The 10,000-nt window shown below is 36.0% G+C and overlaps 1 protein-coding gene across 1 annotated transcript in view; it reads left to right on the forward strand.

The window, feature by feature from the left end:
- The first annotated feature begins 9,141 nt into the window (after nt 1-9,141).
- Nucleotides 9,142-10,000, forward strand: part of LOC135220191 (uncharacterized) — a 3,209-nt gene continuing 2,350 nt past the window's right edge. Inside the window, exon 1 of the mRNA XM_064257473.1 lies at nt 9,142-9,375. The gene's annotated coding sequence lies outside the window, so the exon portion shown is untranslated. The remainder of the gene's footprint in view (nt 9,376-10,000) is intronic.

Below are 10,000 nucleotides of genomic sequence, written 5' to 3' on the forward strand. Positions count from 1 at the left end.
AAACATGTGCGTGGTCAGCTTCCAAACAATTTAATGCTTCGCATGTCTGGGCTGAAGTTCAAGGTTATGGCCATGAAAAAGAGAAACTTGTACCATAGTAGGCCAACTTTCTCTCTCTCGCTCTTGCTCTCTCCTTCTTTCTCTCTCTCTGTCTCCTGAACGTGTTTTTCAGTGATGCATCACACCGCTGAACGTTCGGTGCATTAGGATAGCAGAATCGAAGTTCAAGGCTACGTTTGTAAAAGAGAAACTCGTTCCATAGTAAACTATTCTCTCTCTCTCTCCTAAAGATGTAGCAACTTTATAGTATGTTGTACTTACCAGACTGTCAAATCAAAGTGGTGAGTTTGTCAAACAATTACATTTTTCTGAGCAAGTGAAAGGAAACATATTACCCAACTATTACTAACGACATGATTCGTTGATTTTTGACATAACATCGTTCTCTCTCTCTCTCTCTCTCTCTCTCTTGCGGGCTCCTTTATGAGCAAGAGACCATGCACGCATAACGCCAAATTAATCACAAGCAATCGCTCTCTCTCTCTCTCTCTCTCTTGCGGTTCCTCTATGAGCAGCTCGGCGTCGGTGACCCTGGTAGTTGTGACGCCAGAAAACCCACAATTAATCAATCAATCAACCCTTTATGAGCTAGAGGCCAAGCAGGCATAACGCCAGCTTAATCACAAACAGTCTCTCTCTCTCTCTCTCTCTCTCTCTCTTTGTGTATGTGTGTGTGTGTCTTCTGGAAATTCCTTGAGATTGGGGTCATTTAACCATAACCTAGATTTCTTCAAACCATTAATGTATCACTAATTTCCTGTTTTTATCATCACGACTACATGCCAGTCTTGGCCCAACACTCCTGTCCATTTCCTTACCTTTCTCTCCTCAGGCTTCTCGCATTGTTGGAGCGAGTGACGTCAGGAGCGGGTTCGACCCGGAACTTTTCAGAGAATATACTTTCACTTTCGTCTTAAAGCTCAAGGTCAGTCCGGCAAACGGCGTGGGTTGCTGGGGTCGGTCGGTGACTGGGGAGAACCTCTTTATTCTCAGGTATACCATTTCATCCTTGGGAAACCCCGCTACCAAGAATTTAGGCCATTCTTTAGGTTTTGTGGTGCTACCTGCAAACTTAGCAGTTTGGTCTTTATGTTATTATGTGCTTTGATTCTGTTATTAGGGCTGTCGAACGGTATTGTACCAATAAATTCAAAGATTAAGAAGGGATGAACACATTGTGCCTTGGGGGACCCCGCTACGCTGGAATATAATTATGATTGCTTTGAGGATTTTCTTATTGAATAATTCATTGTAGCAACGGTCACATTTAACCGCTATACATTTGGAGCTGGTTGCTGTCTTATTAATGGTTACAAAAATACCCTAAACCGATGTCTGAATAAAGCGACAATTCTACTATTCAACAACCAGCCTTGGCTTGTTACCAAGATGCTGTCGTTGATACAGCGTTCTCACAAACGCCGCTGGGAATCTCCCTTAGTTCAGAAGTCATTTTTCGATCTGTATACCGGGAAAAGTTATTATCTTTTGCTTGACAACAGCACGAATAATAGTAATATTCATTTGTCGTTCAGAAGAGATACTTGTTACACGGGCTCACAAATAATACGAAATATATGACATGTTTATAAAGGTCTGTCTAAGATATATAGAATAAGGGAGTTATATACCTTGGGTCTGTCAACTTCTATTATATTCAGTATGAACTTGAAAATGTAGAATAAACTACGAAAGTACTGTTCCAAGCCCCAGTTTCACTTACCTTCTTACCGTGGATTTAAGGATATTCTCAAGTACGTGTTCCTTCGTGCTAGATTGGACATACAGATCTGTGTAAGGACCTGGAGGCGAAATTATGAAATGTTCTGTTATGTACGTGTATGACTTCCGTCAGTCGTTGATTTTGCCAGGTGCGTTAGGGTAACTTGCTGGATAAGACAAAAAAAAAAAAAAAAAGTTCTTTGGAGATGGTTTTAGGCCATCTGAGATCAAAGAAGATTTTTTTAAAAGTAAAATCTATAAAAGATTCTAGACAGGAAAGCACTGATCATTTTTTTTATTTGATAAATGTAAGGAAAAGAAAAAGAGGGAGTGTACAACGCTATCAAGTAATTATATACCCATTCTTATGTTACTAACATGTAAGAAGAATTGGATTTTTATAGTGAATGAGAGTACCAGCGAAGAAGGAGACTTTTATAAACAACAAAATTGATCAGATATAAAGACAGTTTCGTATGCGACGATAACCCTAGCACTATACTCTGTTTTTTTTCATCTGTCCATCCACCTGTGGTGTTTTTGTATGGTAACACTGCGTCCGGGCCGTGCTTTAGATAGTTTACATTCAGCTTACATTCAACGATTATAATAATATCCTATTCCGAATATTAACGGTGTAATTCGCATACAGTAAATTATTAAAACAACACTTTTCAGTTGCAAATGTACACCCAGATATTCTTTTATTTAACCTAACACTTACACACAGCGTAATTATTTACCGGGACACAGTGTTACCATACACAAACACCATAGGCGGATGGACAGATAAAAAAAAAACAGAGTATAGTTGATTCAGAGCCGTACCCAACCTGAGCACGTGGCCTCCCTCCATACCACCCCACCCCACCCCACCCCACAATGAAAAACAATGTTAAATAATAATATTGAAGATTTAGATAACAATAACATATATGAGAGGTATAAAAATAGGAAAAATTTATTACGGGAATAATAAAACCGAGAAAAAATTATAATAGCAATGTTAATGATAATAATGATAATGGATTCGGTGTTTCCTGATAGAACAGGTGGTTGCTCTCCATTTCATAATGGCTAATTGAACTATATATATATATATATATATATATATATATATATATATATATATATATATATACAAATATATGTATATATATATATATATATATGAATAATTATCACATCGAACCGTGATCCATTGATATATAAATGATCACGGTTCGATGTGATAATTATTCATGACAAAAGGCTACGTGCTGTCAAACGCTCGAATTGGTCCACATGGTACACGGGGTTCCATATTCGATTCTAATTACGAAAGCATCCAGATCGTAAGGGTGATTTGTAAGGTCAGAATCGATATGAGCCTTTATAGCGTCCTCTTGTTGGCTGATTGGATAGCGTCACTGACTGTCCTGAGTTTCGTCCCCCCGTCCACTTGGACGGTTGGTTCGATCCCATGGTGGGGACGCATTATTATCAATTAAAAATTCCCCTTCGGTACATATATGAAAATATATCATTTGGGAGGTAAAGTGAATTTAGATATTAAAGGACATTTGTAGCTTGAATTGATATATATATATATATATATATATATATATATATATATATATATATAAATTTATCAGTTTAAAAAGAAATTTAGGTTAGCAATGGGAACAAATAATGTATTAACAGTAAACGTTAACAGATTGTAAACGGGATATTTCATGTTCAGGATTAAATGGAGATTGTACTTCGTCAGCTGGATAATTCCACTTTCCCGATTGTTGAGATTACTGTAGGGGTGCAGTGCGGTCAGTGTGCCTCATGGTGTGCACTGTTGGCATTACTCAAGGTTCTTTGCAGTTTCCCTTCTGCCTCTAACTGTAAACCCCTTTCACTCCCTTTACCGTACCTCCATTCCTATTATCTTTCGTCCATCTTGCTTGCCACTCTCTACTAACAATGATTTCACAGTGCAACTGCGAGGTTTTCCTCCTGTTACACCTCTCAATTTCCTTTCCAGCGCTGAATGACGTCGTAGGTGCCAGTGCTTGGCCTTTGGCCTAAACTCTATATTCCATACCATTCCATTCCGACAGCTCATAAACATCGTAATTAGAAATATCGACATGGTCGCCTTAATGAACCTCGACTCGAAGCGCAAACAACGGTTTGCAGAGCGAATATATAAATTTTATTGGTTGCAGATATGGTTGAAGTTAATGAGTGCGTGGAGAAGACAGGTCCCAAGTGAGATATTGGGTTATGGATGGAATCCTGGAGATACGGAAAACGACTACCTTCGTATTTCTAAAATTTTGCAAAGAGCTCTGGTTCATAGCAATTCTTGCGCTAGCGTGCTCAGTTACAATGCTTTTTTGGGGAAATACATCACTCTGTCGCACGCACATCCTGGGATATTTATCAACATTTATTCAAAATAATATACGTCGATAGCCATTACGTTCACGCAATAATACACACACACACACATACACACACACAAACACACACACACACACACACACACACACATATATATATATATATGTATGTACAAGAATATGTATATGTATATATATATATATGTACGTATATACATATTTTTCTGATAAAAGAGCCCATAAAAACGCCAAAATATAGAGAATAAGTACTATATTTCAACAGAGACAGCAGTCTCTGCAATATAGTGCTTATTCTCTATATTTTGGCGTTTTTATGGGCTCCTTTCATTAGATGGAATTCTGTTATAACAGAACATGTGTACCAGTCATATATATATGTATATATATATATATATATTATTTTATATTTATATATGTAGTACATATATATATATATATATATATATATATATATATATATATATATTATATATATATATGTATGACTGGTAAGAATGTTCTGTTACAACAGAATTAGATTATATATATATATATATATATATATATATATATATATATATATATATATATATATATATATATATATATATATATATATTAAGCAGAAAATATTGTCAAAATTCAGTTGACCATATCCAGGGAGCAACTTGCAACCAAAGGGAATTATAACTGATAAGTATTTTCGTCACCAGTGGTATTTGATGGCTCAGTGGTTAAAAGTCACTGTACATCGTTGTTACTAGACCAGGCAGCAGTTCGAATCACACTGATGACGAAGAACTTATCAATTATATTCTCCTTGGGCGTCCGTTATTCACGAGGTATTTTGAATTGTTTATTGAACGATATTTGCTGCTTAAAATTTGTGAATATATATATATATATATATATATATATATATATATTATATATTATATATATATAGATATATATATATATATATATCAAAATAGCATAACGTAGCAGTTTCGTACATATATAAACGAAACTCACATCTGATTAACTGTGTGACATACATAGCACGAACTGTCACATCCGGGTCCCTTCAAACAACGACTGTAGAGACGTAATGAGGTATCATATGTCTAAAACGTTCCCAGCTGACTAATGACCCTCATCTTAATTAAGCCTATCTGGTAATTATCTGGTCAAGGATCAGATTTAATGGTAACGCATAATGAGAGACCAGGTTCTGCCGAAATTTACTGAAGTTAAACATCGCTTAAGCTTCGGGTATTAATTTTGGTGAGGGCATTAGAGCCACACGGTGAAGTGTTCTTAAAAGGGATTACGGGATTCATTTTAATCTCCAATTCAGACTAAAAGCAAAAATTGTTTGTTTGTTTACAACTAGGCATAGCATGCGAATGAATCTATATTTACAGATATCTACTGGTTATTTGTTGACCGGATATCCATGTATTTGTTATAGCCACAATGTTCTCTTAATTTTTCGCTTTCTTCATATGTTTTGGATATGATTGTCACTATAAAGCCTGAGAACCAGAATTTAGAAACAAATGGAGAAACTCAGCTTTTATGCATGAAATATTTTATTTTATATATACATATATATTTATATGTTTAGTGCGCCATGTATACTACTCAAATCATTCATCTCAGTACCTTCAATTTTTTCGATTACGCGGGGAGTAAGCCTACAAACTACTTGTTGTTGTTGTTGTTGTTGTTGGTGGTGGTGGTGGGGTAGGAAAACCTACAAAGGTCGGAAAAAGGTGTTTCGCGTTGAGTCAAAGATACAAGAATTTCAGGATGAGATATTTATGATTTATCTATTTGGAATAAAATGTAAAAAACAAATAATGCGCATGTTAAGCAGTACAGAAAAATTATTTCTAATAAGACAGATCGTATTTGCTTTAATTTTCGTGGGTGAAACTATGCTCTATTTGACCGTAGAAGGATCGGATCGTGCCTTCTTTTCTTTCACTTAATTTTATAGTCACTCTTTGCTGCTATAAGTGAGAACTGGCTCAACACTTTCATCACACATTATTCCCCAGAATGTCTAAGTTTCCTCCCTATCTCTTGAACATGCCCAATTATCTTCTGACTTTACGTATTCCATGAACAAAATGTATTTTGGTCATAGGAACCAACCAGCCACTTGCGTTCCTTCCCTATCTATAGCATAATTCATTGACCTCATTGCAATTCATCGTTCTATTCTCTTGGTTTCCATGTACCCTTACCATCATGAGATTGACTCTGCTCGCATTTATTTTCTGTGCTTTTATTTTTTATTGCCAATACTTTTAAATCTCATTCACTAGCTTTGCAGTTTCTCTCCTCTATCACCAGTTTCCATCGTTCTATCTCCCAATTTCAGCCATTCCAAACTCCATTCCGGCTCATGTTTTATCGTGCTCCTTCTTTCTTTTACAAACTCCTCAACACTTTTTAAATGACTACTGCTTTTTCTCTGTAAATATCAACTCCAGTCATTTTCGTACACCACAACACAGCATCTGCATTCCATTTTTAATCGCCGTTTTTTTGCATTACTGCATCCATGCATTTGTCAAAAAGACAAGCAAACATAAAAAAAACTTGTTTTCGACCTCATAAACTGACATGGTTTAATACTCTTTCCCCTCCATCACATAAATTTTTAATGGCTCTCAACAATTCATCCTTTATACCATTAAACTTCAATACTCTCTGCGTATAAACATATTTGTATATATATATATATATATATATATATATATATATATATATATTATATATATATATATATATATATATATATATATATATATATATATATATATATATATATATATATATAATATATATATATATATATATATACATATATATAATACACACACACACACACACACACACATATATATTATAATTATATATATATAAGTATATATAGATATATATATTATATATAATATATATATATATAATATATGATATATATTTATATATATTTAACAATATATTATTATTATATACGTATATATTATATATATATATATATATATATATATATATATATATACACATATTTACATACATCTACATACGGGCAAACACACGCTCGTTATTCATATTAATCCGCAGCCACTCAGAAAGCCATAAAAACGAAAGAACAAAGCTTCAGTCCCATTTATCTTTTGACGTGAAGACTGCTTTCTTTGTCGCTAATGATATTACACTTTTCAAATCTCAGTCGTGGTAACGTCTGCTTGCTGCTCTTTCGCCCTCCTTCCCTTTTCATTAGTAAATTAATTTTGTTGACACTTTTCATTCACGGCATTTATCTAATTAGAATTAGTGGTATGTATTCTTGCTCCCCGTTGCATCTCCCCTCCTGCTTTTTGATTTCAGTTTGTCAAGCATAAAATGCTGATGTTTCGATTCATGACTTTTAGGTTTGCTTTGGTTTGTGACTCGTGCAATTGCAAATGGGTTGCGGAGAGAGAGAGAGAGAGAGAGAGAGAGAGAGAGAGAGAGAGAGAGAGAGAGAGAGAGAGAGAGAGAGAGTACGAAGAGGAATATGTATTAATTTTCATGAGTCCCTCTGAGTAAATGTATTTGGAATGCCATCATTCTTCTGGAGAGAGAGAGAGAGAGAGAGAGTATGAAGAGGAATATGTATTAATTTTCATGAGTCCCTCTAAGTAAATGTATTTGGAATGCCATCATTCTTCTGGCGAGAGAGAGAGAGAGAGAGAGAGAGAGAGAGAGAGAGAGAGAGAGAGAGAGAGTACGCAGAGGAACATGTATTAATTTTCATGAGTCCCTCTCAGCAAATGTATTCGGAATGTCATCATTCTTCTGGAGAGAGAGAGAGAGAGAGAGAGAGAGAGAGAGAGAGAGAGAGAGAATATGCTGAGGAATATGTATTAATTTTCATGAGTCCCTCTAAGTAAATGTATTTGGAATGCCATTATTCTTCTGGCGAGAGAGAGAGAGAGAGAGAGAGAGAGAGAGAGAGTACGCAGATGTATTAATTTTCACGAGGCCCTCTAAGTAAATGTATTTGGAATGCCATTATTCTTCTGGAGAGAGAGAGAGAGAGAGAGATGTAAAGAAGGTAAACGTGTGAGCACTTAACAAGTCCCTGTGTTTGAATACATCAGAATATGATTATTATGGTGCTTTGTTTTTATTGCTGTTTACGTCAGGTGCCCTCACGCCTCGATGAACTTGCTCTCTCTGTTTGCACATTCCTGCAAGAAAGAAAGCTTCAGTTTGTCCTCGTTCAATTAAGAGCTTCCATGTAAGCGTGATAAAGCGAATTCTCTGGAATTACAAATGCTGATAAAAACGGCAAAATCGGTCATAAGCAGGCTGAGTGTTTCTTTGTATTCCCTGACCTGGATAATCTCACAAAACCAGGCACACACCGGCACCGACAACGTATTGTTCAATTTCCACTATGCGAGAGAAATGAATTTTATCTAGTTTGAATAGGAAAGAAATGGGTACTTCATTATTTTAATAACTTTCTTCCGGTTTCTGGCAATATCTTCTCGTTAGATTTCTTAAGAGTCGTTTTCTGGATGGAAATAATCGCGAATATCCGAAGGTTGTTAGACGAAGAATAGAGAATGTATATGAGCGTCTTTGTAGATGTATGCCAATTACACACCCCTTGAATATTCTCTTAAACCATTTTCAACCCTGACCTTCGCAGGAAACAGTTCACACTGAATAAATATCCTCTCTGTCGCAACAGGGTTAACAAGATACAGAAGAAGTCTATTGTCTCCCTCTACATTAAGGAGGGCGTTGTCATGAGGTGATTCTGTTCATGATCAAGTAGCACTCCTTGGGGATAAATGCCGTGGGTAGAATAAGAGAGAGAGAGAGAGAGAGAGACAGAGAGAAAATACCCTCGTTTAATGGGGCCAATAAGCCACAGATATCCTTATTGGTTCCCTGTCTGTAAAGGTCTCAAAGTATTCTGCCATTGGCCGTCCCATTGGCCAGGTATTTGGTCCTCTTCAGGACATGAGCTCTGGCCGAGCGAAGAGGAGCACATTATGCTTTCAGGTTTGTGGAGGCGCTGCTGGGTCAGGTGGTCTTACATTCTAGACACGTAAATAACAGAATCACGTTGGATTGTTGGAAGAATCTCCAGTTCTCTGCTGACCTTCGTGACGCAGGCACCTTCACCTGAGACCAAACGTCTTTCTTGTACCTGGAAAAATAAGTGAGTACCCAATTATAGCGAGGTGACTGGAAGGATAATTAGTTTTTATTTTACGTTACAGCAATTTCTTGGCTTGAAACTTAATTAAGCAAGGGTTATCTTGGCGAGGTGGAAGATGTCAGTGCATATATCATAAACGAGTTTATTTAATCTTAATATTTCCAAAGATTTAATTTTGCCAGGCGTGCGTCGTGATACTTCCTTACTCATACATTTTTCTTATTCTTGCTATATTTTGCCCCATATATACTCATGTTTTTTTAAGACCCTTTCTTATCAATATTCACCCCTTATAAAGGTTCCTTAACTGCTCTACTTTCTTTCATCATGAACAAGATTTTTTCCCCTCGTTCCGTTTTTGCCGTGTTTACCCGACTCCCTTGATCGTTCACTTCCGCTCCTTGCCCCTGACAATTTTTAATTGCATTTATTGGTCTTTCTTATTCAATATTTACATGCAATATAAAATACTCCCAACTCCCATTACAGTGTTTATTCGCTTTTAAACACCTCTCCATTTTTTTAAGCTTGCCACATAACTTGATTTCTTACAGTTTATTGTTTATGTACATCTGTCACTTTCTTGCTTCAGACAACTATGTTTTCATTATTTCTTTAATTTAAT

The sequence above is a fragment of the Macrobrachium nipponense genome, chromosome 1 (assembly GCF_015104395.2).
Source record: "Macrobrachium nipponense isolate FS-2020 chromosome 1, ASM1510439v2, whole genome shotgun sequence".
Classification (NCBI taxonomy): Eukaryota; Metazoa; Arthropoda; class Malacostraca; order Decapoda; family Palaemonidae; genus Macrobrachium; species Macrobrachium nipponense.